Source organism: Anopheles arabiensis, chromosome 3 (genome assembly GCF_016920715.1).
Source record: "Anopheles arabiensis isolate DONGOLA chromosome 3, AaraD3, whole genome shotgun sequence".
NCBI lineage: Eukaryota > Metazoa > Arthropoda > Insecta > Diptera > Culicidae > Anopheles > Anopheles arabiensis.
Window position 1 is genome coordinate 35,889,905 of NC_053518.1, and position 25,767 is coordinate 35,915,671.

At 45.9% G+C, this 25,767-nt stretch overlaps 1 protein-coding gene across 12 annotated transcripts in view; it reads left to right on the forward strand.

Moving 5' to 3' along the window:
• The window catches only part of LOC120905131 (protein rolling stone-like), a 66,347-nt gene that overhangs the window by 8,780 nt on the left and 31,800 nt on the right, over positions 1-25,767 (forward strand). Inside the window, exons 1-3 of one of the 12 annotated variants that reach the window (XM_040315896.1) lie at positions 3,799-4,173; positions 7,380-7,439; positions 13,401-14,196. The gene's annotated coding sequence lies outside the window, so the exon portion shown is untranslated. Of the gene's footprint in view, positions 1-3,758; positions 4,174-4,792; positions 4,970-7,379; positions 7,440-13,400; positions 14,197-25,767 lie in introns of those variants that run through there. The other 11 variants (XM_040315900.1, XM_040315904.1, XM_040315901.1 and 8 more) reach the window with 11 other exon arrangements.

A 25,767-nucleotide genomic window follows, 5' to 3' on the forward strand; every position in this document is an offset into this window, starting at 1 on the left:
TTGATTAAACCCTCCCCCCCCCCCCCCCCCCCCCCGTACTGGGCCTGTTCATATGACTATTGACGACATAGTGGAGGTCAACGGTATGAGGTCGTACGCTTTACTTTTGCGTGTTTGCTTTTTTTCTTCTTCTCTTTGCACCATCTACTTACTCCAATAAAGCCGATAAAATCTATTAACCGTAGCGGTCTACTGAACAAATTTGCAAAGCAATAGAGAGTAAAGCCAAAAACAAATACAACAAAATCAGCTACTGGGACGAGAGAGAGATGGAAGAGAGCGAGCGTTACTACTGTCGCTGGAACGAAAGTTAGAGAGAATGAGAACGTGTGGTGATAGAGAGTGAGTCAAAAATTCACTCAGCATCCGGTTGGCTTTTGAGGGTGCTCTAGCTCCGATTCTCCGACGGTTTTTGTCTCGGGTCACGAGCACGGATTGGCCACGCGACACCGGATCGTACCGTCGTTGCTTCTCGGAACCGCTTGCGACTGTGTGTGTGACCTTCACAAATTAGTTGTCAAAACAGAAACCATGTGACTCGTATGCGGGGTTTGCCGAAGCTCTCCGGGAGCTGTCAGCTGGTTCGGGTTCGGGTCCTGGGCCTGCCAAGGATTTCGCATGCTCGGTTTGCAAACATCCGTTGAGGAGGAGGGTCGAATGTGTTTTTCAATGCTGTAGGCATTGAGTTACTTTAATTATGAACCAGGATGACTAAACTTTAAATCTGTTAAAGGACGACTAAACTTTGATTCAGTTTGGACTGGTACGTTAGTTGAATGATAATTGATTGTTGGAAAATCCTTGATTTTTATAATTACCAGCTAAGGAATATTAACAGTTTATGTTGGACACAAACAAATTTGGAAAAATATATTTGAATTGCTTTTTAAAATAATCGTAATACCCTTTCCTACCAAGACTCCAAACAAGAAACACAGTAACGATGATTTCGTCATATCATTCTTTTTGCCTTTTCATTATTGCAAAAAGCCCAAAATCTTTCGCATCCTTTTATTTATTTGTACGTGCTCCTCACACAAGCATCTCGCAAAGTGTGAGAGAGAGAGATACGCCCCACGAGTCTCGGGCCAGCCTGGGTTTGTTTTTGTTGTTATCCTGGCATGTTATCTGGCCGAAGCCGCATCTCTTCTGGCTCTCCGGAACGCCGGAGCCTTGCACCGAGCTGCCGAGAGCAAAAGGCGTTGCTGCGGGTTCTAACGGAAAATCTCCACGCAAGAGCATCGGAGCTGCAGAAGAGACCACTCCGAAGCGCAGTTGCAAGGCAAGGCAATGTGGTGGTGGTGGGGTGGTGTTGGTATCCACCCCGAATGGGGCGAGCCTACAAAAGTGAGCAGCATCCACAAGAGGCTCTATATGCTCCGGTAAGTTTGTATGCTCCGGCGGTTCGGTACGGCCTCATTCAACCGAGCGTGCTCATTCTGGATTGGGTTGGCTGGGATAATAGAGGCATGCTGTAGAGGGTCATCATTTTGTGCTGGAAAAGATACTGGTTAGGTCAGGGAGAGAGGAAAGCGGAAGGGTGCGGTGCAAGGGATTACTTAAAATAACAACATGATACAGAAAAGAAATAGTAATTTGATGGATCTTTCTAATGCTAAGTAAGATGCTTTCGATTACTTTCGGTCCGATTGTCTCATCAAGCCGCAATGAAAAAAAGGGCCTCACAGCACCAACCGTGACCTTTTGCAATGTCGTCGGATCACACCACCACGATGGAGGGCTAGCACAGCAAGCTAGAGACACAATGTTTATTAACCCATCTCAAGATCGATAAACGATCGATCACGAGCAGTTGCGAAATTGCGCCACGTCTTCGCACACACGTTCGAGGGGCAAACGTGTCTGTTGGTGATGGATTCCCGGCCCATCTAGCCCCAGCAGCAGTAAGGTCTGCTTCCGCACGGTCAAGTGGCCTAGCGCGGTCTCAATTACGTGTGTTCCCCCGTCTCTTCGTACCCGAGCCTCAGCAGTGCGACCCAACGAACCCTGAAAGTAGATCTCTCTCCTAGGTTACGGGGCGCTATAATTACCTTCCTCCGGTTTCCGCTGGTTAAGCTTCGGTTGAGCTTAGGTTAGACCAGTGCTGTCAAACGCGTGTGAAAGTCAAAAAGGCCAAAAATTGGTAAAATATCTGTTTACGCATAGAATGGTAGCATATATTTTTCGTTTCTACCTTGGAATATTTTACTTTAGAGCTGAAGTTGGTTTCATAAAGGAATCGTATCTGTCAGACATGCCATTAGAATATATTTGGATTATTACGTTTTTGAGTACTTTGGCGCAACGAACTACGCAGACATGCTGCCTAGATATTGGTTTCTTTATTTGTTTATTTGTTTATTTGCATTTGTTAAGTGATTGGCTATCATTGGCCTTATCACTGATCTTATAAACTATCTTAGTTGTCTAGGGTAGCAACAAATAACGTAAAGCATCACGATAAAATGTAACATCAGCACAAAAAATGACAAAGAGTATCACAGTAAGATGTACAGGTTCTTCTTCTTCTTCTTTGCCTGCTCATGTACGAGCACGTCTAGTAGACATGGTCCAGGTCGTCAATCCGTTTTCAGGAAACTCGGTCCTGGGCTGCAGTCCTCCAACCACGGCTGCATCCGATCTCCGACAGGTTCGACTCCACCTGATCCAGCCAACGAGCTCGCTGTGCTCCTCTACGCCTCGTGCCGAACGGGTCGCTGACGAACACCCTCCTGGTGGGGCATGAGTCCAGCATATACAGATATACAGGTTAACATGGGGAATTCCAGTCAAAAGAGTCATAGTGTACATTAAATCTGATCTGATTCTTTGACTGATTGTACTACGCTACTGGATAATCAAGTTCTTGCTACGGGAGTACGGTCCGGAATCGATGACGTCCGGCCTAGTCCGAGCCATAATATAGATTACTATTCGGTACACATAATGAGCGAGGTTAATCCTAAATAATTAGGTCTCTAGTCGAACATAAAGAGTAAGTGATTTGAATCACTTGTTGTAGAGACTCGAGTCAGAGAACTCAGACAGAGAGCGAGCGAGTTGAATCTGAAAAGGAGTTGTACAAAAACTAGTATATCGTATTATGTTTTAAGAGTTTGAGATGAAGATGAAATGAATAGTGTAAGAATAAAATCCCAATAGCCACTCATCTAAACTGATTCCAATATCTGAGTAAATGAGTAAATGATATCTATTGTAGTAGTATTGTAGTTTATAGTTTTGGATATATTCCTTATGATAGATTGCAGAGACAATTGTTCTAGAGTAAATCCAAATTCCAAAAACAAAGGATATCTCTATTCAGCATAGCAAATGAGTCGGTTGTATCGCAATAGAGTGAGTCAGAATAGATGAGTGAGATACATCCCAAAGGATTTGTAGTATTCTCTTCTGAACAGTCTACCACGACGCCATTTACCTAAGAAGAAGCAAAGCAGAAGACATCCAGACTAACTTCCCCAAGACACTTCGACGCTAAATTCGAACGCGTTTGACATCTCTGCCCGTAGTAGTAGCAGGTAGATAGAGAGCAGCCACCAACAGCCCAGAACGCGTCGAAAAGAAAGCACCCTCGTATAGTAGGTAAGCGAGGGTGTGAATCTAGCGTCTGTGTGTGCGAACGGTACACCGGCGAAACGAGACGGAAAGCGCAAAACGAAGAGAGCACGCGTTTGGGTGTGAAATGCATGCAGCAAACGAGAAACAATAGAAGAGCGCAAGAGAGTGAGAAAAGCGGCTGCCCGAGAGAGCGCAATGTTGTGTCCCGGCTCTGCGGTTCCGTGGTTCCGTCGATTGCGGAAGAAACCATGCCGCCCCAGAATATTGCTGGCACTGCGTCTGCACAGATATATCCAGCCGGTCAGGCAGGTTTTTCGTACCAGAAATTGGTGTTCTGAACGTGAGCCAAAAAAGCACCCGCACTCACAGGAGCTCAGCAGCATCAGTGTAAGTCTGTGAGCAGACCCTCCGGTGTCCTGATTGTGCGTGCGTTTGTGTGTTTGTGTGTCCGTGAAGTAAGTGTTCTGGGCATTGGCCACACTGCCCAGGGAAGGGAAAATATAGTAATCGTGTGCGTCCCCTTATCGATCTCTGTTGTTCCACCGCCGGCGAAAGTGTGAGTGTGCGGGAGGCTTCGTGGCCCTGCAAAATCAGGTGTGTGTGTGTGTGTGTTGTAGCTATTGGCAGGATCGGTTCGGCTGTGACACACCGCTGTGCGTTTGACTCCGTTGCAGACTCCGTTTCCACTTCGTCCCTTATCACGCGTTGTGCAGGACGAAGCCAAAACGGTTACCGGCACACGCACGGCTTCCTTCCATGTTGCCTGTGTCTCTCTGTGTGTCTCTGTAATTCTCCATGTGACTGTGTGCAGTGAAGAAAAGTCCTTGTCACGCAGGGGGATGTGTGCGTGGGGTTGTTTGGTATTGGGCCGGTATTGTCAGGTGATATCGTACGATGTTGGTCCCGGTCCCCCCCGGTATCGGAGGTCGGGTTTGTGCGCCGGTCACCTCACTATACCTCGCAGTGCAGGTTTGTACGCGTATGTGTGTGTGTGTGTGTGTGTGTTTGTGTGAGCTAGACACAAAAATCGTGTCGCGACGCCGACTTTAAGAGTTTAAGAGGCCATCTATCGGTGACCATAATTCAATAACAATAACCGTCCAAATTGAATTAAATCTTCAAACGCCACGGAACACCTCGCTGTGCGTTAGTGGGGTGGAGGGAATAGCGAGAAGGGATGGCGAACTGATGGAGTTGTGCTGGGTGCAGTTACAACTGTCATCTCAAGCCATTCGTTCAATCAAAGACACACGCATCAAAGTGACCGCCGTACAACGCATTCCAAGAATTGTTGTAGTTACATGTGTTCTTTGCTTGTGCGTGTGTGTGTGCTCCCGTGTTTTATAGTGCATCGGATTAATCAAAGCGGCTGTCAAAGAGCCCAGTGAAGGTGTTTATCGTGTTTACCTACACACAGCCGTAGTAGCTCCATATCTCGAATACAGATTTTGACATGGATATTGATTGCTAAACTCTCTCACGTCTCGATATCGATTTAGCGCCGGTTAAGAAACCAAATCTGCCATTTACTCCGCACTGGATTGTTTTCGCTTGTGTTCGCTTGCACAAGCAGTGTGTATGAGTTGTTTATTGTTTTTTGCTTTCTTTTACGAACAAATATTATCGGCACAGAACACACACACACACGCCGGGAATGTGCAACCGTGTATTGTGCAACCGAACGGCTCTCCAACCACCATAATTAGTGTAGTTGAATTAATTGGCTTTAATTGAGTTCTACGTCACGGAGCAGCACCGGCGATGGTCTATGCCGGGAACGAAACGGCAAAACTTTAATCGATGCAATATAAAACCTTACAAAACCGATCGGTTCCTGGACGCAGAGGTAGAAGCAGAGGAGAAGCATGCACAGGGGGAGAAAATCGTGATAAATCGCGGCACTCCATTTCCGGCAGGAAATGGTAACAAGAGAGAGCTACCGATATTGAGAAGTGAAGTTGGAACCTGTGGCCAGGGGTGGCAAAAGCGGGCGGCTGAACGATGGCTCGCGAAAGAAGGGACGAAAAAAGTAAATTATTCTTAAGCACAGCGATTACTGGGATTAGTCATTGCGCTTTTTTGTTGCTCTTGGTTGGTTGGAGGGATTTAAATTCAAAGCCGCCTCCCAACGCTTATGACATTCCACGGGAGCGGCCTTTTTTTTCGTCGCTCACCCAATTGTCAATTGTAATCGATCCATTATGGGATGTTAAACCCGGTTTCCTGGAAATTGGGCTGGGCTGGGTTGTTTTTTTTCATGTGGTGGATGATTTTCCCTTTTTTTATTGCTACTGCCACACTATCCTAATTAGCATTCTTTAATTATCCTTTAATGAGGGCCGTTTGACGCCTATCCGCGTCTGGGAGGGAAGGTTAATTTTATTCTTTCAATTAAAATTTATCACTATCAAGAGCTCGTTATCGTTATTCAGGCTTTTTTTGAAGTTTTTTATTGCAAACCACGCCCATTCTGCAGTTTCCAGCACAAATGCATCGCTTTAATATGGCTTTGAACAGTTCCTGGACTACTTGATCGCACGTCCTACCAAGTTCTGCAAATGATAAATCAGAAACATCTACAGATTAATACATTCCCCATCACATACACACACACAGTTGCATAGTGAAGTGGGGCTGCATTCCTAACGTCTCGCTTTCGATCTGTGCAAAATGTTTCACTCCATTCCTGCAGCAGCATCCTTCCGGTATGTTTTGGAGAGTCGCCCGTTTTTTGTTTTGTTTTTTGCTCCAATGCTCTCTCTCCCTCTCGTGCGGCCAATCTGTATGCCGAGTGTTTGATTTATCCTACCCCATGCAGATGACTGATGATGATCCACCCGGGGTCCGCAGCAATGTGTGTGTGTGTGTGTGTGCGGATTGCCAGCGCATCATTTCTTGTGGCCGCTGCTTCCCTTCGAATGCCTTCTTCTGCACCCAAAGAGAGGCCCAAAACACATCCGCACTGGAGGCGGAGGGCTTCTAAGACTTCTTGGAATTTCCCGTCGGTGGCCTTTTTCTTTGCTTTTTGCAAACGTTTGCACTCGATCGAAATTGCTCGCTGTCTAATGCTTCCAGGTATTCGCGCATCGGAAGCTCGCTTGCGCCCCCTTGATTTTACCACCGGCGAAGTTGAAACCCCGGACTCTACACCACCACTACCATCAACGAACCGTGTCGAACCGTTAAGACCGTGTCAGCTGTTTTCAGCTCGAAGAGCCCGAGGGGACGGGGTAAGAGAACCTCGACCTATGGAGCCTCGACAACTCTGCCGGTGCATTCAACCCTGCGTTGTTGTGCTGTGTGCACGCTGCCACCTGGTTTGACGTATTCGTTTCAGCTTCACTCCGCCGTAGCTACCGAAACGAATCATCAATTTGCGGGCGGTTTTGTGAGGTTGTAGGGGAGGAGGGAAAGACCTGGCTTGCACCTGGTACGGTGGAAAGGCGATGCCACGACTAGTGGAAGGTAGAGCTATAGGTTGGGTGGAGAGACTGGAGCATCTTTCCCACGACACGCGAAACACGAACTTTTCGGGGTTTTTATTTTCTTCTTATTTTTTTTGCAACCTTGTTTTCATACGCCAGCCAGCAGCAGTGTGTGCAGATTGGTTTAACTGTGTTTTTAGTTTATGTGTTTTTGGTTGTTGCTGCTGCTGTTGTACCTCGTTTTCGATCTATGTTTTCTCCGCTGTTTGGGGTTTTCTTTCTCAAATAGCATTTTGTTCTTCTTCTTTATTTGTTTGCACTCTTATTTTATCATGTTATTTTTCTCTTTTCTTTTTTTTTGTTGCTCTCTACCAGGTTGCGCTTGTACCTGCGGAAAGGGTTTCTGTGTTGCTTTTATATTATTTCACCTGAGAGGTATGTATTAATTAGCTATTTTCTCTTTTCTTTCAATTAATTTCTTTCATATTTGTTTTTGCATTTTTTATGTTTTCTCAAACATATTGATTCAATTAAAGTTCTTTACTCGTTTTTTACTCTCATTATGTTTTCCCTTATAAGGTCTTTGGGTTTTCTCCCTCGGATTGATGGAATATTTTTTAATTGTTATATTTTTCGTCTTCTCTCTCTCTCACACACACACACTCTGAGATTCTTCTCGAGGTTCAGCGTGTGGTTCTTTTCCGCTTTTCACGCTCGACTTCTCCTGTAGCGTCATGAACCATTTTTGCGGATCAGTTGCTACATTTTCTGTTCTTGTTTCATTTTTATGCTTCACTCCTTAACGAACAAAAAAACGAGCACACGGATTAAATGTTGCCACATGTGTGTGTGCGTGTGTGTGTGTGTGGTAACATCCAAGGTTCGATTGGTAGCCAATTTTCAGATTTTCGTCACCCATTCGGCAAAACGAAGGAAGAGTGTGGTAGCGCGTGTTTCGAGCACAAGCTGCAGATGACAGCCGAGCTGCGAATAGTTGCGCGTGCATTCGCTGGAAGGATTTTTAGCACAAACATACGGTCCAGCAGGCCTGAATTGGAACAGTCGCAGAGAGAGTGAGAGCGAGCATGAGAGCGTGCTGAAAGCATAAAAAAAGGTAGCCAAAACAACGGCTTGACGGTGCAATTTTTCAAACAGCTGGCTCGGGATTGCATTTTGTTTCACCTCGCCACGACCGGGCAAAACCGGCTGGAATGCAATTTCAATGCACCCGCAGCGCGTGTGTGCGTTTGAAAGGCGATCCTTGGAAACCGGGACCGCACACACAACCACACTCGCTACACCCTGCCTGATCCCTTCGTGTGCACCGTGTGGTGTTTGTGACACAGTGTGCGAACGTTCCAAATCCGTTCGGTCAATAATGGTACAATTTTCGGGTGCGTTAGATTCGCCCGAGCTCTGGGCGAGTTCGTTCGTTCGTCGTTGGCACGCGGCGTCCTTCCTTGCGTGCGTGTGTGTGGATCGAACCAAATGGACCGAAAAGGGATACGATTATGCTGCCGGCTATGCTGCCGGTGGAGATAAATCGCCCCCGGGTTCATGGTGCTCATGGCGCACCCAGGCCTAGGCCGGGTGCTATACTTAAACACTGAACGGATTGCAATAAAACCGTGATAGCGGGCGATAGATCCCATATAAAGTGCTTAGTTTTTTTCAAGCAGCTGGTTGCGGACGTGCAAAGAGGAAGGGAACGTGCCCATGTAAGTCCTTTTTTGTCCTCGAGCTCGAGTTCGCTTAACAGTAAATAAATAACCGAGGAGGAAATTGTGCGATAACTTGATGTATTGAGTGGTCGGAACAATATCGAGGAAAGGAAGTGGTAAAACAAGCAATACATAAATATAATCTCGTTGAATTTATTGGCACATTGCAAGCGTAGTCTGTGCTTTAAACAAAAACTATCTACACATTTTACTCACTTTAAAGAGATCTGCCCCTAAAGTAGTTGCCACCGCTACTAAGAAATGCACTTATTTCCAACGTCAAACTACTTACCTTCCAGAAGTGCACATACAAAGTTGCTTTGTCTCTTCTCTTGGCTTTGAAATGGTACCCCTTTGCAGAAGGAACAATGTAACAAAAACCTACCAGTGCTTCCTTCGCTGCTCTGTACAGAACCTTAGAACACTCTTCACGAAAGGATGCTTAAGCAAAGCATCCCATAGAGTTGCTTCCGAGAGAGAGAAAGAAAGGGATTCATAACGTATAAAACAGCAAAAGGTAAACTTTCACCCAGTCATCCGTCCTCCCCCTTGAGTGGCAACTTCTGAGCACTTTTTGGCGTAGTTTGTATCGTATCGTAGCCGTGTGCGTTTTAAAACAAATTCAGCTTTTCATGGGTGCTGCACTGTACAGTGACATTGCGTCTCGAATGTGGTCCCAAGGTCTTCAAACCCGGAAAAATGTGAGCACCACCAGAATCGGCGTGGGGTCGTAAATCGAAAATTGAATTCTACCGGGGAGGGGAGCTGTCTGAGGTGCATAATGGCACTTGGCCACTGGTGGAACCGCAATGGGACAGCGGAGTTGTCTCCTGGCCGGAACATTCACACACTCCCTTGCCACCGTTTCCTTTCCTTTTCCCTCTACATCCTTAGCTCCGCTTTCGCTGACGATGATAGCCCATAAAAATGTCAGCATAAACCTTTTATCGGAAATTTAAGGCTTCCTCTCGCTGAACCCACGACCGGGGGACCCGGCGGACAAACCCGTGAACGGTGGGTGGGCGAGCTGGGAATCGGGAGCATACCTGCTCTCTTTCTTTCGGGTTTGCTGCCCGCGCGTATCAGGCAGTTGTGGTGATGCCAATTTCCCGTGCGCGCCGTGCCAAAAACACACACCGACCGTCCAACCGTCAGGCGGTGGTGGCGCGACGCGAAACGTATTATGCTCGCTGAATTGACTTTTGTGTGGTTTCCTTAATTAGGGTCGGCTACCGAGAGAGAGAGAGCGATATGCTAGCGCACACTTGGTACGAAAGCGTAGTTACGAAATAACCGTGCCCTCCGTCCAACCTCTCCATTGCATAGGTGGTGCACGAAAACCAGAGCTGAGGGAGCGGGGATTGAAGGGAGTCTCCCCAAAAACTTCATGAATGGTGGTGGGTGATGGATCGCATCGTAATTGCATTACCGCTGCCAATAGCAAATGCTATTAAGCAGTTTGGCGGGGTCGAGCCAGTTTTCGTGTTGGGGGGTGTATGGGTGTGTTTTTTTTTTAATTTTTACGTCCAATGTATAATCCATTCATGCAGTTTTGTGCAGCCAATCTATTCATGTTTTCGCATGGCTTTGAGGAGGAAAATTTTTGTGTGCGGAAAACTGTGACATGGTTCATAACGTCATAAAATGACGTATGAATTTTTTAAAGGGGAATTTTATTTCAGCTTGTGTGCTGGCGTTTTGTGTAGCTAGTGTAAGGGTTATAAGATGTCTTGAAAGATCAAATGATGTGAATCAAAATATCAAAATTTGTGGTATTTGGAGTAAATCGTATTAGAAAGCAAAAACTAGATCAATGTTAAAGCTTCTCGTCCCATTAATGGCTGATTTGCCCGTTAATAAGCATTATAGAAGACATGTTTAAACTTTCTCACCAATAGATGGCGCCATTTGTATGAGGTGAAACTGGGGAAGCGTTACGGTAAAAATGAAATTCTAGTTTTTTGGTGATAGGTGAACGCACTTTTGAAGACGTCCCACAATTACCTATCTTGGGTCAAAGGTCAGCAACGACAATAGCATGGAAGCTGAGTTGCGCGCAAGGATGCTGGCTGCCAACCGGCTGCTACAGCCTAAAAAATCAGTTCACCTCAAAGAACCTGTCGCGACGGACGAAGCTGGGACTATATAGTACTTATATAGTACCGGTACTCACATACGCCTCTGAGACATGGACACTGTCTGACCGCTCTGACGAAACCCTCTTAGCCGCGTTCGAGAGGAAGATGTTCAGAAGGATACTTGGCCCCGTATGTGTGGAAGGACAATGGAGGAGCCGCTATAATAACGAGCTACACGAGATGTACGGCGACCTCACTGTCGTACAGCGTATCAAGCTCGCCAGACTTCGGTGGGCTGGCCATGTTGTACGCATGGAAACGGACGACCCAGTCCGTAAAGTCTTTTTAGGCCGTCCACAAGGACAGAGGAGGCGTGGTAGGCCCACATTGAGGTGGCAAGATGGCGTGAAGGCGTCCCCCATTAAGGCCGGGATAAAGGACTGGCAGATGAAGGCGCGAGACCGTGAGCAGTTTCGGACTCTCGTGAGGCAGGCCAAGACCGCAAAGTGGTTGTAGCGCCGGATAAGTAAGTTTATTGGGGACATTTCTATGTCAAATACAGTGACATCTATTCAAGATGTAGTTTAAAAATCAGGTCGATATATTTAAAAACCAAGCCCTCAAAAAGGTAAGAACTGTATGAGGTCGACTGTATGCTGGTAGTCTCATTTCCTATCTAGCCAATATTTGCTGATGTAGTGATAAATTTTGATTTATCCTTATTATTCATTAGCGTTGTCAAAATGGTACTTCGAGTGTCATTGTGTGAAGGCAATATACGAGGTTTAAAGAACTGTACAGGTAGCCTGAAAGTTAGCAGATATCTGAAGCAATTGAATCTTCTTCTTTTTCTTCTTCTTTTTTGCTCAAAACCGCTGTCGGTGAAGGCCTGTCTGTTCCCACTAGTGAAGTGAGCTTGGCTTTCAGTGACTTATTGTTACCATAGCAGGATTATCAGTCCTACGTATGGGGGCACGGTCTATTCGGAACTTGAACCCATGACGGGCATGTTTTTACGTCGTACGAGTTGACGACTGTACCACCAGACCGGCAATTGAATATGAATTATCAAATTTCCGAGTACCGACGACCGCCACTGAATTAGAGCATGAGTAAATTCATGATTTTTGACGATTGAAAGCACTGCCATCCCACCGCCACCCAACTAGGGCCCATGAGAATATTTTGAACAGTAATCCGGCCCGCGACCCAAAACGAGTTTGACATTACTGATTTTGACGATCCTGTTTAATTGCATACATTTGATGTCTCTTCATGATAAATATCTACCTAAGGCTAATATTATCTAAGCCCCGTATGTGGTTTTGACAGGCTAAATGAATCTATTCAGTGTCTAAGTTGGATTTTTGAATGACAATTCACAAAAATACTACTCAAAGGATGCCAGAGATTTCCCATGGTCTCAGAGATACTTCGTAGCAACCCTTTTATTGGTTTTCCCTAACATGAATATCTCTCTAAACTGACGATACCTTGATGCCTTAGAGAGATTTCACTGTATATTAACTTCCATTTGATTTCTACTTTCTGCTTAAGAGTTGTCTGGAATGCTACATCAAGCTGTTCCTACTTTTCTGCTTCGCTACTCCTCAACCTGAAGTGTAGTAGCCGCTTCTTTAAATGATCTAATTCATGTTTATTTGATTGCTCCTTCATTTTAACGCGTGCATCAAATGATTTCATGATTCTGAAGCTGCTCGTAGGCATACGTTTCTATGTAACAGGCTGATTAATGTACACAAATGTCAGCCCCATTACACTTGACACACTTGGCAGAGTTTTGATTGATTGAAGAACGGTATTGTCGGTCCTTGTTTTGCCCTAGATGCGTTGCGTAACTCCCACAAAACCAGAAAACCACAACCACACGATCGGGTTAACGTTGTGCCAAAATTATTCTCCATTATCAAGAAGGCGACATTGTGCTAGCTTTAATGCTTTTCGAAATCCTCACCCCTATAAGAAGGTACGCCCTTTCAATTTACATTAAATTACAGCTTTAAAGCTCTTACAGTGTATGCATTTCATTAACGAAAAGGAGGCATTAGATAAACGTTATATCGGTGTGGCATTTAAAAAAAAAACATTTCTTGTTTTCATGATACCATCTGACCCGTTGATAAGTCAACACGGGCATTAAGGTGTGCAAGTTTATCGTTTACAACCGTCGGCTTTCACTACACATTGTTTGTCGCTTATGTTTGCTTTCTGATTTGTCTGGAGTTCTGGTACATCTTTTCGGTTGTATTGTTGAAAGCTTCGTTTTGGTTTGTTTCTTTCCCCTTCATCCCCCCAAAAGCCATTCTCATGTTTCCATCCGCTCACATAAATCCGTTTATTTTACATCATTTCGTCTGATTGTTTGCATTGTATTTCCATTTTCACCGGGGTTTGCTGTTGTGCACGGAGCAGACGCTGGGAGAGTTCTGGGAGTTAGCTTTACCTTCTTATTGCCCCCCCCCCCCTTTCCACAACCTCCTTTTAATGCGTTGGGTCAGTTGGGCTTCTTCGCCCCGGGGTGCTTTTGCTCCAGAAGAGGTAATGTTTTGGAACGAATGTTTTCCCCAACAACACAGGCTGGCGACGCACCAAACACAACAAACCAAGTGAGTGAGAGTGTGTGCAATGTAAGCAAGCACGGGGGAGCAAGGCAATGGAGTGAAAACGTGGGGGAGGCAAAAAGGGTTCTTCTGCACATCCACCCCCCTGGGGAGGAAAACTCTCCCCCGTGCACAGTGAACCGTACCGTGTGTGTGTTTGTGTGTGCTGGAATTGTCCTACAAAAAGTGTATGTAATGCAAAAAAGTTTAAGTTTCGCGTGCAACGGTTGAGTGTTTGCATTTCGTGCGAAGGTTTCTTCACTCTAACGGCAGCAAACTTGTGCTTTACGACAGCAGGGTTCCCTCCCTGTAGTGGGTGTGTGTGTGTTTGTACCTGTGTGCTAGTGCAAATATAGGTATAAGTGCGCGCACGTGTGTGTTTGTGTGCATAGCTGTGAAAAGCGTCAAGAAGCAACGTCATCGCGCGGGAGGACGTGAAATCTGAATACCGTACCCGAGGGGAGTTCCGGTGGTGGAGGAAGCGGTGTAAATTTTCCTCTCGCAAAACGGTTTTTTTGTTGTGTCTTCTCACCCGAGCACTCGCCCAAAGCTTCACACCACATTTCCGGCTACGGGCTGTCGTTTCCGCCTCCGTCTGCCAACGCACTCCTTCTCCCCCGGGTGCCACTCCCACTCCGCGGTGGTGCACCCTCGCACTCGCACATAATTGACTGTAGACCGGGAGCCACCGAAACGCCGCCACATTGGAATACCAGGAGGAGAGTTGTGCGTGTTCGCACAACGTGGAACCGCCGCCACCGTCCTGCTGCAGGTAATTTTCCATGTCATTGCTGCCGTTAGCGCCCGTTTTCCTCCAGTTCCAGTGCTGTACAGAGAGAGAGAGGTAGAGAGAGAGAGAGAGAGAGAGAGAGAGAGAGAGAGAGAGAGAGAGAGAGAGCAGGAGAACATCTTCGATTTGCTAGCGGGCATCTTGTCGTTTTTTTTGTGTGTGTGGGGAATTTCCCAAAAACAAGCCGGTCACCCTGAAGGCCGCTCAGTAACACACCGGTCCCGCGGTGTCCACGCTGTCAGCGCAAGGCATTGAGGCAGCAGCAGCCGTCAACGTCGTCGTCCGCTGTCTGGGACTGCAAGCAATGCGAACATTTACCCCGACAACCTCAACAACTTCCTCCCTTTTGTTCCGTTTTAGCATAGTGCATTGGTCGAAATTATGTGCAGGCTTTCCGCCACCATTTTTTTGTTTTCAAAGCGAAAACATGTACCTTTATACGAACGTTCGACATCAAACAGTGGAACCAGAGGAACATTCACCCGAAAGCAAAAAAAAAAAAAGAAATAGAAAACCACATTCTTCTGGCCGGGGATCTTTTCATGAGAAGTCGGAGGCGAAATTAGGATCACATACGACGTGCCCACTTCACTACCAGCGGCGCACTGAGGACGGCAAAAAATGTGAAGAGGAAAATATTAATTTCCCACAACTTGAGGGTTGCCAGCCCCACCCTACTTCCTAGCTGCCTGCGAAGCTGACAATTTAAGCTTGTCCAAACAAAGGTCCCACTCTCTCCCTCCAGGGTTGTCATCGACCGAAAGACTGAAGCAAAGTGGGGGAAAAAATGGGCAAATTATGTGGAAAGCAAACCAAAGTTGCGAAAAAGAAAAGGACAACCAAACACTCACACCGAAAAATTATTGGCCTTGGGTTTGGTTCGTTCGAAAAATGATTGCTGGTGTGTTTGTGGATGCTGTAAGACTTACCGAAGCACAAGACATCCCGAACGAACCCCTCTTTTCCCCTTTTTTCTGGCCTGCCCCTTGGAACCACCAGTGCAAATTCGTAATGAGCAATGGCGGCCGGATATTCGGAACCCGAATTGGCAGCCGCTACTGGGATGCTTGGGACGACGACGACCATCAGCACACCAGCTTTCCAGCCCACTTATCGATCCGGGGGAAGGACTTTTCCACCAGCCCCGACCTCCCGTCTGTAAATTCAGAACATTTGCCTTGCAGAGGGTGTGTTTTTTTTTTGGTTGGCTCTAAGCTTTTCCTCCCCTTTCCGGGCCGAGGCGAAGACACGACATTCGGGAGACGGCCTTGCTCCAGGACCCAGTTGCACACACCAGGGTGGCGGCGTTGCAGTTGCACCGAGCAAGTGTCGAAAAGTTTCGTCACCCCGTTCCACCATCGTCCAGGCTTCTGCTCCCGGTCCAAGCGAGGCGAGAAAATCGGAGGAAAGTTTTCGGTCAGAGCCGTTGCTGCCAAGCGCGCGCGTCGTTGTTCGTGGAACCGGGCCGGGTTGCTGAATATTCAGTACCACCACTGGCCATGGACATACAACTGTGTGGTGTTTGTTCAGTATCGCTTCCAAAGCCTGACAAAACCAGACCTTCTCACACACACACACACACACCCCTCTTTCCATCCCTTCCCCTGGAAGGGCAAAATATTTACCGTAGCAAACGCCGGTTGGAAGGTGCAACTTTTCGCTGTATAGCACAAATTACTTGATTTGGCTTTCGTAACGTGATAAGGTCTTTCTTCCGGAACCCTTCTGCTACTCCACCGAGGTCTCTCTGGTCGGGTCGAAAATGCCAGCCCAGAGCCTGGACGCTGAGAAGTGCAGTATGGCGAATTGAGGACATTATTGTTGCACCTTAACTATTGCGTCCGATAGGCGACGAACTGGGCGAACTGCACCCGAAAATAACCTCCCAACTGCACGGTATATGGACCCAGTTACGGGCTTACGGAGTTTAATCTCGGAGTTTGTGTGTGTGTGTATTTGGCTGGGTAAATTTTGCAAAACTAAGTTGCAAAAATGGGGGTTTGCTGAGAGAGGGCGACAGCAAAATGGGACTGCAAAACAAGATGTCAGCTAGTTTGCAGCAGACCGAACGGGCAATGGTGGGATTCTGGGAGCGGGTGGTATTTAAACGGATTTTCAAAAGTGGACAATTACCGCACCGTCTTTGCTTGACCGCAACGGTAGAAGCGATGTTGTGAAGACGGTGTAGTGCTCGGTAGTTGTTGGGAGATGATAGTTGAGGTAGATATGCATCTATGAATTCTAATGGAGTAAAAATACAAATTATTGATGTTTGTAGATTTTTATCACTAACTGGAGCATAAGATACTTGGTTTTACAGTCCAATAAACAATCGTCAAGATGTTTAAAACAATGCCTGATTTGAAAAAAGTAGGGGAAGGTAGGTAAAGACGGACACTGCGGGTAAGATGGACACTTCTCATAAATGCATCGAAATGGTAATTTTCAAAAAAATCAACAATGCAGCATCCTAACTTAAAGCCGAACAACACATTTGAGAACATTTTTGGCATAATATATGCAAAATTGGTTAAATCCACCAACAAAATAAATTTTCAATGGTGTCCACCCTTGTGGATCTAATTTGACTACTGCGGATTTTAAGCTCTACAACTTGTATTGTTTATATTTCCAGAAGTTTTATTTCATGAATGAGTTGTCGTGATCATTAATGAAAAAACTGGCGAAAAAACGAGAATGAAAGCAACACAAAATCTTGTTTTCTGGTAGTTTAAAGATCCTGACACCAAAGCGGGAAAGACGGACACTTTGTTGTAGAGAAAGATGGACACCGAATTTATTGATTTATTTTACTTCTTGTATCAATTGGTGATGAATGGATTTCTTCAAATACCTTAGATATGGGTATTCCGAAGCTATAAACCAATCAGCAACTAGAGAAAGTATTGAAATAAGCGAGAAATGAAACATCGGTCAAAATAGTAGCCATTCGTTATACTATTACTCACTCGACGCAGATGAGGCGCTTCACAAAATCCAATATCTTGTCACGACTTGGACAACTTTAAGCAATAAAAATATGAGGCATTGATACGACATCGTTTAGGAATAGATGAGAAAGTCTATGGGATTACAAATATCAAATGTTGAATTTTGACATGGTGGAAAATGGATTAAACTATCAACAAGTCCCTTATAAATGCTGGGGTCGTGGACTTTTCGCGAAGTAATTTCCTAAAAGGAAGTTCAAGACTGTTGTTCTGTACACTAGAGCAACTTCAGCTGTAAGTGCGCGATATTTCAATAATGTTTTAGATGCTGCATTCTACGATATATTAGAAGCGTTGTTTACAATTTCTAAAACCACGGCTGAATGAATCGTCGTTGCAATCGTCTTCAACTCTGTTCTTTCAAAACGTAAAAATCGATGGAAACTTGAAAGTTTCAACACATTTTCTGATAAAACATGAGTGTAAGATAATACATGCACATTTTCAAGGTCGTTGCACTTATATATCCCTAGATTTTTACCATTTCCCTTAACGTGTCCGTCTTTACCTACCTTCCCCTAAATGTTTACCACTTGTAAATACGTCAACCCGCAGTTTGTACACTGTCCACATGATTTAAATAATTGGTTACTTCGTTTGAATAGCTGTCAGATCCCATTCAAACTTCAAATTCCAACTTTATGTTTTGGATATTGATTAATTCTCAGAAGATTTCCTCGTTACACTTTTCAGTTTGAAATCTTCAAACAATTAATATTTTATATTTTGATGTTTTGATATTTTAGTACATTGATCCTTATGACTTAGACCTTAAACAAGCTCATCATTTTCCTGAATTCTGTGAGATATTGTAATCATTGTTAAGAAACATATCTCTGCTGATAGTAATCTTGCCTGAGATGAGTCTTTGCCTACACTGGTCTTAGTATACTGTTATGGATGAACTGATGAGCCACAGATAAGTCTATTGTTGCATCAAATACTACAAGATATCTCCCAAACGAATCCTGTTGGAGTTGTTCATGAAGTCATCCAAGTTACTACTTTTAATTCCTAAAGTATTAAAGATGTCAGTCACTGTCAATCTAAGCTGCTGAACACTTTTCAAAGCTACTTCGGAGAAACATTCTAGCCCCATAGCTGTTTGATATCGCAAGCAACGCGTTACTGTCTCCCTCATTACGAAACATTGTGCAATCCTGATCCTGAAGCAAACGCTCTTCCCTTGATTCTGTCCGCTAGATTGGGCCCACCGGATGAGTGATACCTTCAGTTTGTATTCCAGCGAAAAGGTGGCACGTTTGTCATCAAGCAGCATCCTGTGTCATCAAAAGCCCTATTTGTTGAGCGAACGCTCCTCACCGTTCGTCACCGGTTTTTGATTAATCTTAAGTCAAATGAACAAATATTTTGATTTTCTATGCTCCACCTGGGCTTAACCCGCGCCACCAAGTTCCAAGAATTTCTAATCCGCACTCGGCAGGGATCGGAATTTCAGTTCAGAAAATAATGAGCGCTCCATGCGAGAGCGCTGGCAGAAACGCGCGGCATCCATTCGACGGACTGCCTTTTCCAGTTCCGACTCGCCTGTTGTCACGTGCTCTTTCATGTTGTACGTGAGATTTGGCAGAATAGCGGCATCACGGTGGTTGGCTTGAATATGATGCCAACCCAACACCAACGTTGTTCGTTGTTTCTTGGTTTGCGAGCCTTTTTCCGGAAATGATTCCACGACACAGCAGCAGGAGCAGCCCAACGTGATGCCTGCCAGGATATTAACTGCTTGCCTTGGTGTATAAAACGCGCAGCGCGATGTGTAACATTAAAAAGTGAGAATAATTTTAAATAAATATATATCTCTCTCGTTTCCTAAACTACTCCCCGCGTGTGAGTGTTTGTGGGGGGAATGTATAAATAAAGGGCTAGGAGCATCTTTTGCGTTTCCTGCTAGACCCGCACGCTCTGTCTTGTGTGGTGTAGTTTTCCCAGCTCAACCCATTTACGATTACGCTTGGTGCTTTGCTTGATTTGCTTTAATGTGAAACGGGCGAGCTCGCGCTCGGGGGTTTTATGTTTATGTGTAACTGCCGTTCCGTTTGAAGCATGCTTCCCTGCTGGTAACAACAAGCTCGTTCTACTCTGCCCCGTTCGTAAGCATTTTACTGCGAAAGGAAAAGTATCCTTTAGCTGTGCTCCTTATTTGCTGGCGGATGATAGTGGTGTTTGTGCCCCAACGGAGTCCCCGTTAGCAACCCCGCAGAACGACAAAGTAAGCGCGTTCACCAGGTGATGATGAATAATTTCTGCAGATACACGCCAGAGACGGTGCCATCCCTGACCGGAGCCACCATTTTCTTTGCCCATTTACCATTTATTCTTCCCCGAGAATGGGGAAGCTGGTAAGCATGGGAAGCAAAACTTCCTACATTGTTAGCTCCTAAGGTCCTGCCCGGGATCATTGGAGGAGCGGAGGACCAGAACACATAAAAATACTCCGCCGGGGGCTTTGACGTTTAGCCGCAAGATTGGCTCTCGTAAATTTACGTTGAATGTCATGTGGAAAATTCGATGTGAGGTTCTTTTTTCGTCGGTTACGTCCCTTTTTTCCACTTCGGCCGACCCTCCCGGTCCATTCGTTCTTTTTTGAGGTTCTTTTTGGGTTTGAATTTTGAACGAAGCATCCCAGATCTGAGATCTCACACCGTGTTTTCTGATTTTGGTTCACATCAGGCGCCGCGGCTCATTCTTCTTTCCAACTAAAGCTGTACCGACGTTCGGACGTTCATCGGGCGTTGGCATAGATCCGTTAAGCTGTCATCCGGGGTGTCCTTTTGTGTCCCATTCCCAACATCTACTACATCTCCCTAAAGTGCTTGATGGTGCTCGTCGATCCCATTCTCGATAGCGATGCATGAGTTCGGGGACGCTGACAGTCCGGGAGTGTTTGACGGCAGGCAAGCCGTTTTTTTCCTCCTTTCTACTGGCTGTGCAGTCGCGAGTGATTGACGCTCTCATGTTCAGCTCCAAAAGCCACATGACGGTGTGCCGGCACAGTGTCTGAATGGCAGGTCCTCTCGCTCGCTCCCGCAGTTTGCCTCCGTATGGTTCCGTGATTGACAGGATGCAAATTTAACAACGCACGATAATGAAAATTGTCGCACGAGCGATTGTTTTGCTGCATCGTTGACCCGTGCCGTGTGCCACAGCGTAACGTTCGCTTAACCCAGTGTGCCACCGTTCCAGACTGCTACTGGATTCCACCAGCACTTTTTGGGGCGGGGAAGGCGTGAGTACTTTGTTTTTGACGGTGTGTGTTTCTATCTTTTCCCTCGGCGTTTTGTTGCAACCAGCTGCCAGAGTCAGCCCGTCGATTATGCTACGACCTTTCGGGGTTCGCTTGCCAGCTATTCCCGGTCGGATGGGATTCATCGTGGGAAACTATCTGTCTTTTATCTTGTCAGTGAGTCTAATCAGTGAGTGTGGAGAGAGAGAGTGGGGAGTGTGAGGAGAGTCGAAGAGGAAATTAGGTTACCCGTCGTTGGCAGGGAGGCGCAATGCAACCTATCCCGGACGGTGCAACTCCCGGACGGAATTAAAAAATCATGCAATCACAATTATTTTCGGTCGGAATTTCCTGCTTGTGGGCGGCGGGCACACAGGTCGCACAAATAATGGCACTTTGGTGGCGCAATCTGGAGCGCACCGAATGCTCGGTGGAGCCGTTTCGCGGTGCGATGCTGCCGTACGTTGTTTTTTTTTTCTCTCGCCTGACTAGATTTTTAGGGACTTTTAGTCTGATGAGATGCTTTAATGAAATTGACATAGTTTATCAATGTCTTAAAGATCTTGGAGACAATAAGTCGTAGTATTTATCGATTTTAATCGAGCAGAATGCTGAAGCTTTCTGTACCAAAGCTGTCTCTCGATGCAGATATGTCTTTGAACAATTGTAAGTAAGATTTTCCTGATGATTAAGTGTTATTTGTCATCAATCTGTCAACCAGCTTGTACTTCCAGAGAGTTACTTACTTACTTACTTATCCGGCGCTACAACCACTTTGCGGTCTTGGCCTGCCTCACGAGAGTCCGAAACTGCTCACGGTCTCGCGCCTTCATCTGCCAGTCCTTTATCCCGGCCTTAATGGGGGACGCCTTCACGCCATCTTGCCACCTCAATGTGGGCCTACCACGCCTCCTCTGTCCTTGTGGACGGCCTAAAAAGACTTTACGGACTGGGTCGTCCGTTTCCATGCGTACAACATGGCCAGCCCACCGAAGTCTGGCGAGCTTGATACGCTGTACGACAGTGAGGTCGCCGTACATCTCGTATAGCTCCTTCACGCCATCTTGCCACCTCAATGTGGGCCTACCACGCCTCCTCTGTCCTTGTGGACGGCCTAAAAAGACATTATTAGCATTATAGCGACTCCTCCATTGTCCTTCCACACATACGGGGCCAAGTATCCTTCTGAGCATCTTCCTCTTGAACGCGGCTAAGAGGGTTTCGTCAGATTTGGACAGTGTCCATGTCTCAGAGGCGTATGTGAGTACTGGTACTATATAGGTACTATATAGTCCCAGCTTCGTCCTTCGCGACAGGTTCTTTGAGGTGAACTGCTTTTTCAGGCTGTAGAATGACCGGTTGGCAGCCAGCATCCTTGCGCGCCACTCAGCTTCCATGCTGTTGTCGTTGCTGACCTTTGACCCCAGATAGGTGAATTCTGGGACGAATTCAAACGTGCGTTCACCTATCTGTACATCACGCCTACGTAGATTCTGATTATTTATTGGTAAGCCCGCTGCTGTTGCCCCCATCTGTTTGGTCTTTGCCTCGTTTATCTGCAATCCGAGGCTCTCTGTCGCCTGCTCGATCCCTTGGTAGGCTTCTGCTACATAAGAGAGCCGCAGACCAATGATGTCTATATCATCAGCGTATGCCAGGATCTGGGTTGACTTATAGAAGATGGTTCCCATAGTCTCCACCCTCGAGTCGCAGATGGCCCTCTCTAGCGCCAAGTTAAATAGGAGACAGGCAAGCCCGTACCCCTGGCGCAGACCCTTGGTGGTAGCAAAAGGTCCTGAGAGTTTTCCATCCACCCTCACCTGGCATGTGACGTTGGTCATAGTCATTCTAACTAGCCTTATCAGTTTGGCCGGGATTCCAAATGAGCTCATAGCGTCGTCCTTCCAGACAGTACTTCTGCTTATATTGAAATTCTATTCTCCAAAACAGCTCCTCCAGAACGCACAAAAGAAACTGAAAGCCGTAACATAAGCAAAAGGTGTTCAAGCGTGCTCGTCTTCCACGATTTTCCGCCCAAAATTTCACTAAATAATTATCGATACCCTTGGCAGTTCATTATTCATTGCCACTCGGCGATTGCGAATGGACAGAACATAATTGCATAACATTATTTTCCTTCGCCCTTCTGGATCCGATCAAAGTGCTGAGAAACAATATGGCTCAATTTTTGTTGTTGTCACGCTGCATCGGTGGTGTGTTTCGGGCAAGTTTGTTTAAACGGTCCCCGGAAGGTTATTGGCACTCGCCCGTCCGTCCCGTTTGTAGCCATCGAACGCAAAAAGGTGATGAAACGAAATGGAACTTTTAATTGTTTTCAATTTTCGATGAATTTTATTATTCTTTGAAAATTCACCTACAGCAACAACCTGTACGCGGGTTCCAATATTGCTGCTGAATATTGTTTTACCGGTGCAAAAGGGGGTTTTGGGGAGTTGCTTTAATTATCACGCCATCTCTCTGTTTTTGCCGATGGAAGTGAGATAAAATCGCATTGTGTGTGTGCCCGACCGTGTTCCGGTCGTTGAGTGCTATAAAAACAGGCTCCGATTATTCCTCTGGGCGCCACCCACCCCTTTGCTTCCGAGTTCTGCTGAGGAATGGCGAGCAGCGAGCGATCGAACCGGGGAGCCACTGAATACTGGAGCATAAATTACTGAGTGCGGTTTTGCTGAAGTGCTGCGACGCGCGACCCTTGGTATCTGTCGATGTCCTTCAAACGCCTGCAGAGATCGATTTAATATCCAAATTCACACGCCGACGACCGCACTCACTTGGGTCCGGTTTTATGGGAAGCATATTTTGTGGGTTTCGGGCTGAGTGAAATTGAATCTTCCGTCGGAGGGGGACGACACAGTGACGAAGAGACAATAGAAAATATTTGGTTGCGATGAAATGAAAGTCATTAATTTTGGCAACAGCCGCCTGCTGCTTCCTTGTTACGCTTGAAAAGACGTCAATGACTCTGGCTTTTTGTTGGTAATGGGAAGAGGGTGAGGTTTGCAGCTGACTTCTTGGGCATCGGTTTACTTCATTATCGGTAGGTCATTCGAAATTGAGAGCTTTGCAAAGAAAAAGATAAAATTATTCCAGTCATTTGAAATTGAGAGCTTTACAATAGAAATAATAAAATTATTCTATCATTTTAATCCCATTCAGGCAATTATTTGTAACCTAATCCGCTTTGTAATCTGGCTACTTCAGTACATTGTGCTGCTAGTTGTACAAATTACCTCGAGATGGCACTTGAAAGAAATTGGAATTTGTGGTTTATTAGTGAGCTTTTGGGGTTTATGGATATTTGATACTCAACAAGACAGTAACATGGTGTCAGAGATATTTCTATGTCATTTGAATGCTTTATTCCACCTTACCAATAAATCGAATCGAATGATTTAAACTTTCTCACCATTGTGTGGCGGTTCTTCTTCAAAGAAAACGATATGATTGAATTTAATCAATTAATGTTTTATTGACACCCGAGCAAAAACATGCACCTAGACCTCGACCAAAACGATGCATCGAATCAATCCCATCATGCAGCTCTCAGCACATAAGACCTCTAAACGATCCTAACGCTTTGGCCGTTTCCCACGACAAGCAGGGAACGGAGTGGCCATCTCTCATGTTTATCTTTCGCGTCGCGCAAAAGGTCAAATTAATGCACATCTCTCCTTGCACTGTTTCGGGATGCAGTTTCTTCGCCTACATAGCCTATCGTGCGTGTACCATTCCATGTGCGCCGCGCTCTAGTGCCAAGAAGCGAGCCAAGTAATGCCGCCACGAATGCCCTCCCACAGTCTGGGAAACACATCGTGACAACCTTGATGTACACGGTCCAGCCCAAAACTGCGGTAATTGAATTACGCCAATCACGTCCGAATAGTTCACCGGAGTCAATAAGAGCGGTCCGGTACTGGGCCGGGTCGTTTCTTCCGCCTTACTGTTGACCGCCATGGTGTTCGAATTCCACCCGCTGCTATGCTGTGTGCTATGCTATGCGTGCTCCACGGGATGCAGCATGACGGGATGAATCGTTCGTTTCATGCTCGCGTACCCGGTTCGACGTTCGACGAGTTTGATGTGGCGTGAAGACATCAGTTTTGGCATCGATTGTGTGTAGCAGCCCGCCTCTAACCTTTTCCCACCATTCCCCGTACTTCCATCCAGTGGCCAGCATCCTGCACTGCTGCAGCACGGACTGGCCTCCGTGCAGCGTGTGATGGCTTGCCTGGCACAGGGAATTGATTTGCATTTTTAATCTCCAGCAGCGCGCGGAACGCAACATTCTCCGGATTCTTCACTGTTTGGACTTTCGGTTCGGCAAGCGCAAGCCGGGAGCAAGGGGACGGGGATTACCTAACGCGCGTCATGTTGCGGTTTGGCTGCTGCGGTCAGTGGTCTCGAGATCTCGAGAACGCATGGGGGTGTGTGTGTGTGTTTGCTCAAGGTTGCAAAGCTCTGCCCGGGCCACGCCGGCCGCGTTGACTGTTCCGGTGAGAGTTGTTATCGATAGTGGTCGAGATTGCGAACTGAGACGGTGGCCATACGTTAACTTTTTGGCTGCCTCTGTGTGTGATTTCGTGGTGGCTGATTGGATGGTTTTCTGCAGGGTGGATGGGGTCTAGGTGGTTTGAAATGAACGTGTGTTGGATGATTTCATGTATAGATTAGAGCAGATTGAATAACTTTGTGCTGGTATTACGAGTACGAACACGAAAGACAGGGATGAATATTTAACTTACTCTTTACGGTGGCAAGTTTTACAATGTTCCATTTGCATTTTTTCTAAAGAGTTTTAGTCATTTACGAAACTCGATAGGAAGTTACGTTAATAACATTGCATCTGTATTCCCTCCTATAGATGTTCGACGTAGAAAGTCATGTTTCATATTTATACCAACTTTTACGTTTCAAATCCAGGCAGGTCTGGTGGTACAGTCGTCAAGACGTACGGTCTATATAGAACATGCCCGTCATGGGTTAAAGCTCTAGTCATCATGTCATCGATAACCACGCCCATCAGTAGTGGTTAAGACAGGTATTTTAACTGATTACTACGGTTGCTTCAGCAAACAAGAACTTTAGTAATTGAATCGATTAATGAATTATGAGTAATATTTAATATTTCAAGTAAGTGTCATGTGGTGTGGCGAGTGGTTCTAATTACAACAAGAGATAAATCTTTTCTTTGTTCAAAAATCTTCTTGAGAAGGACTTTTTTCTTTTCTTTTTTTTCCTTAACACAAAGCAATCTGCTTGATGCTGCTAACTTCCTTC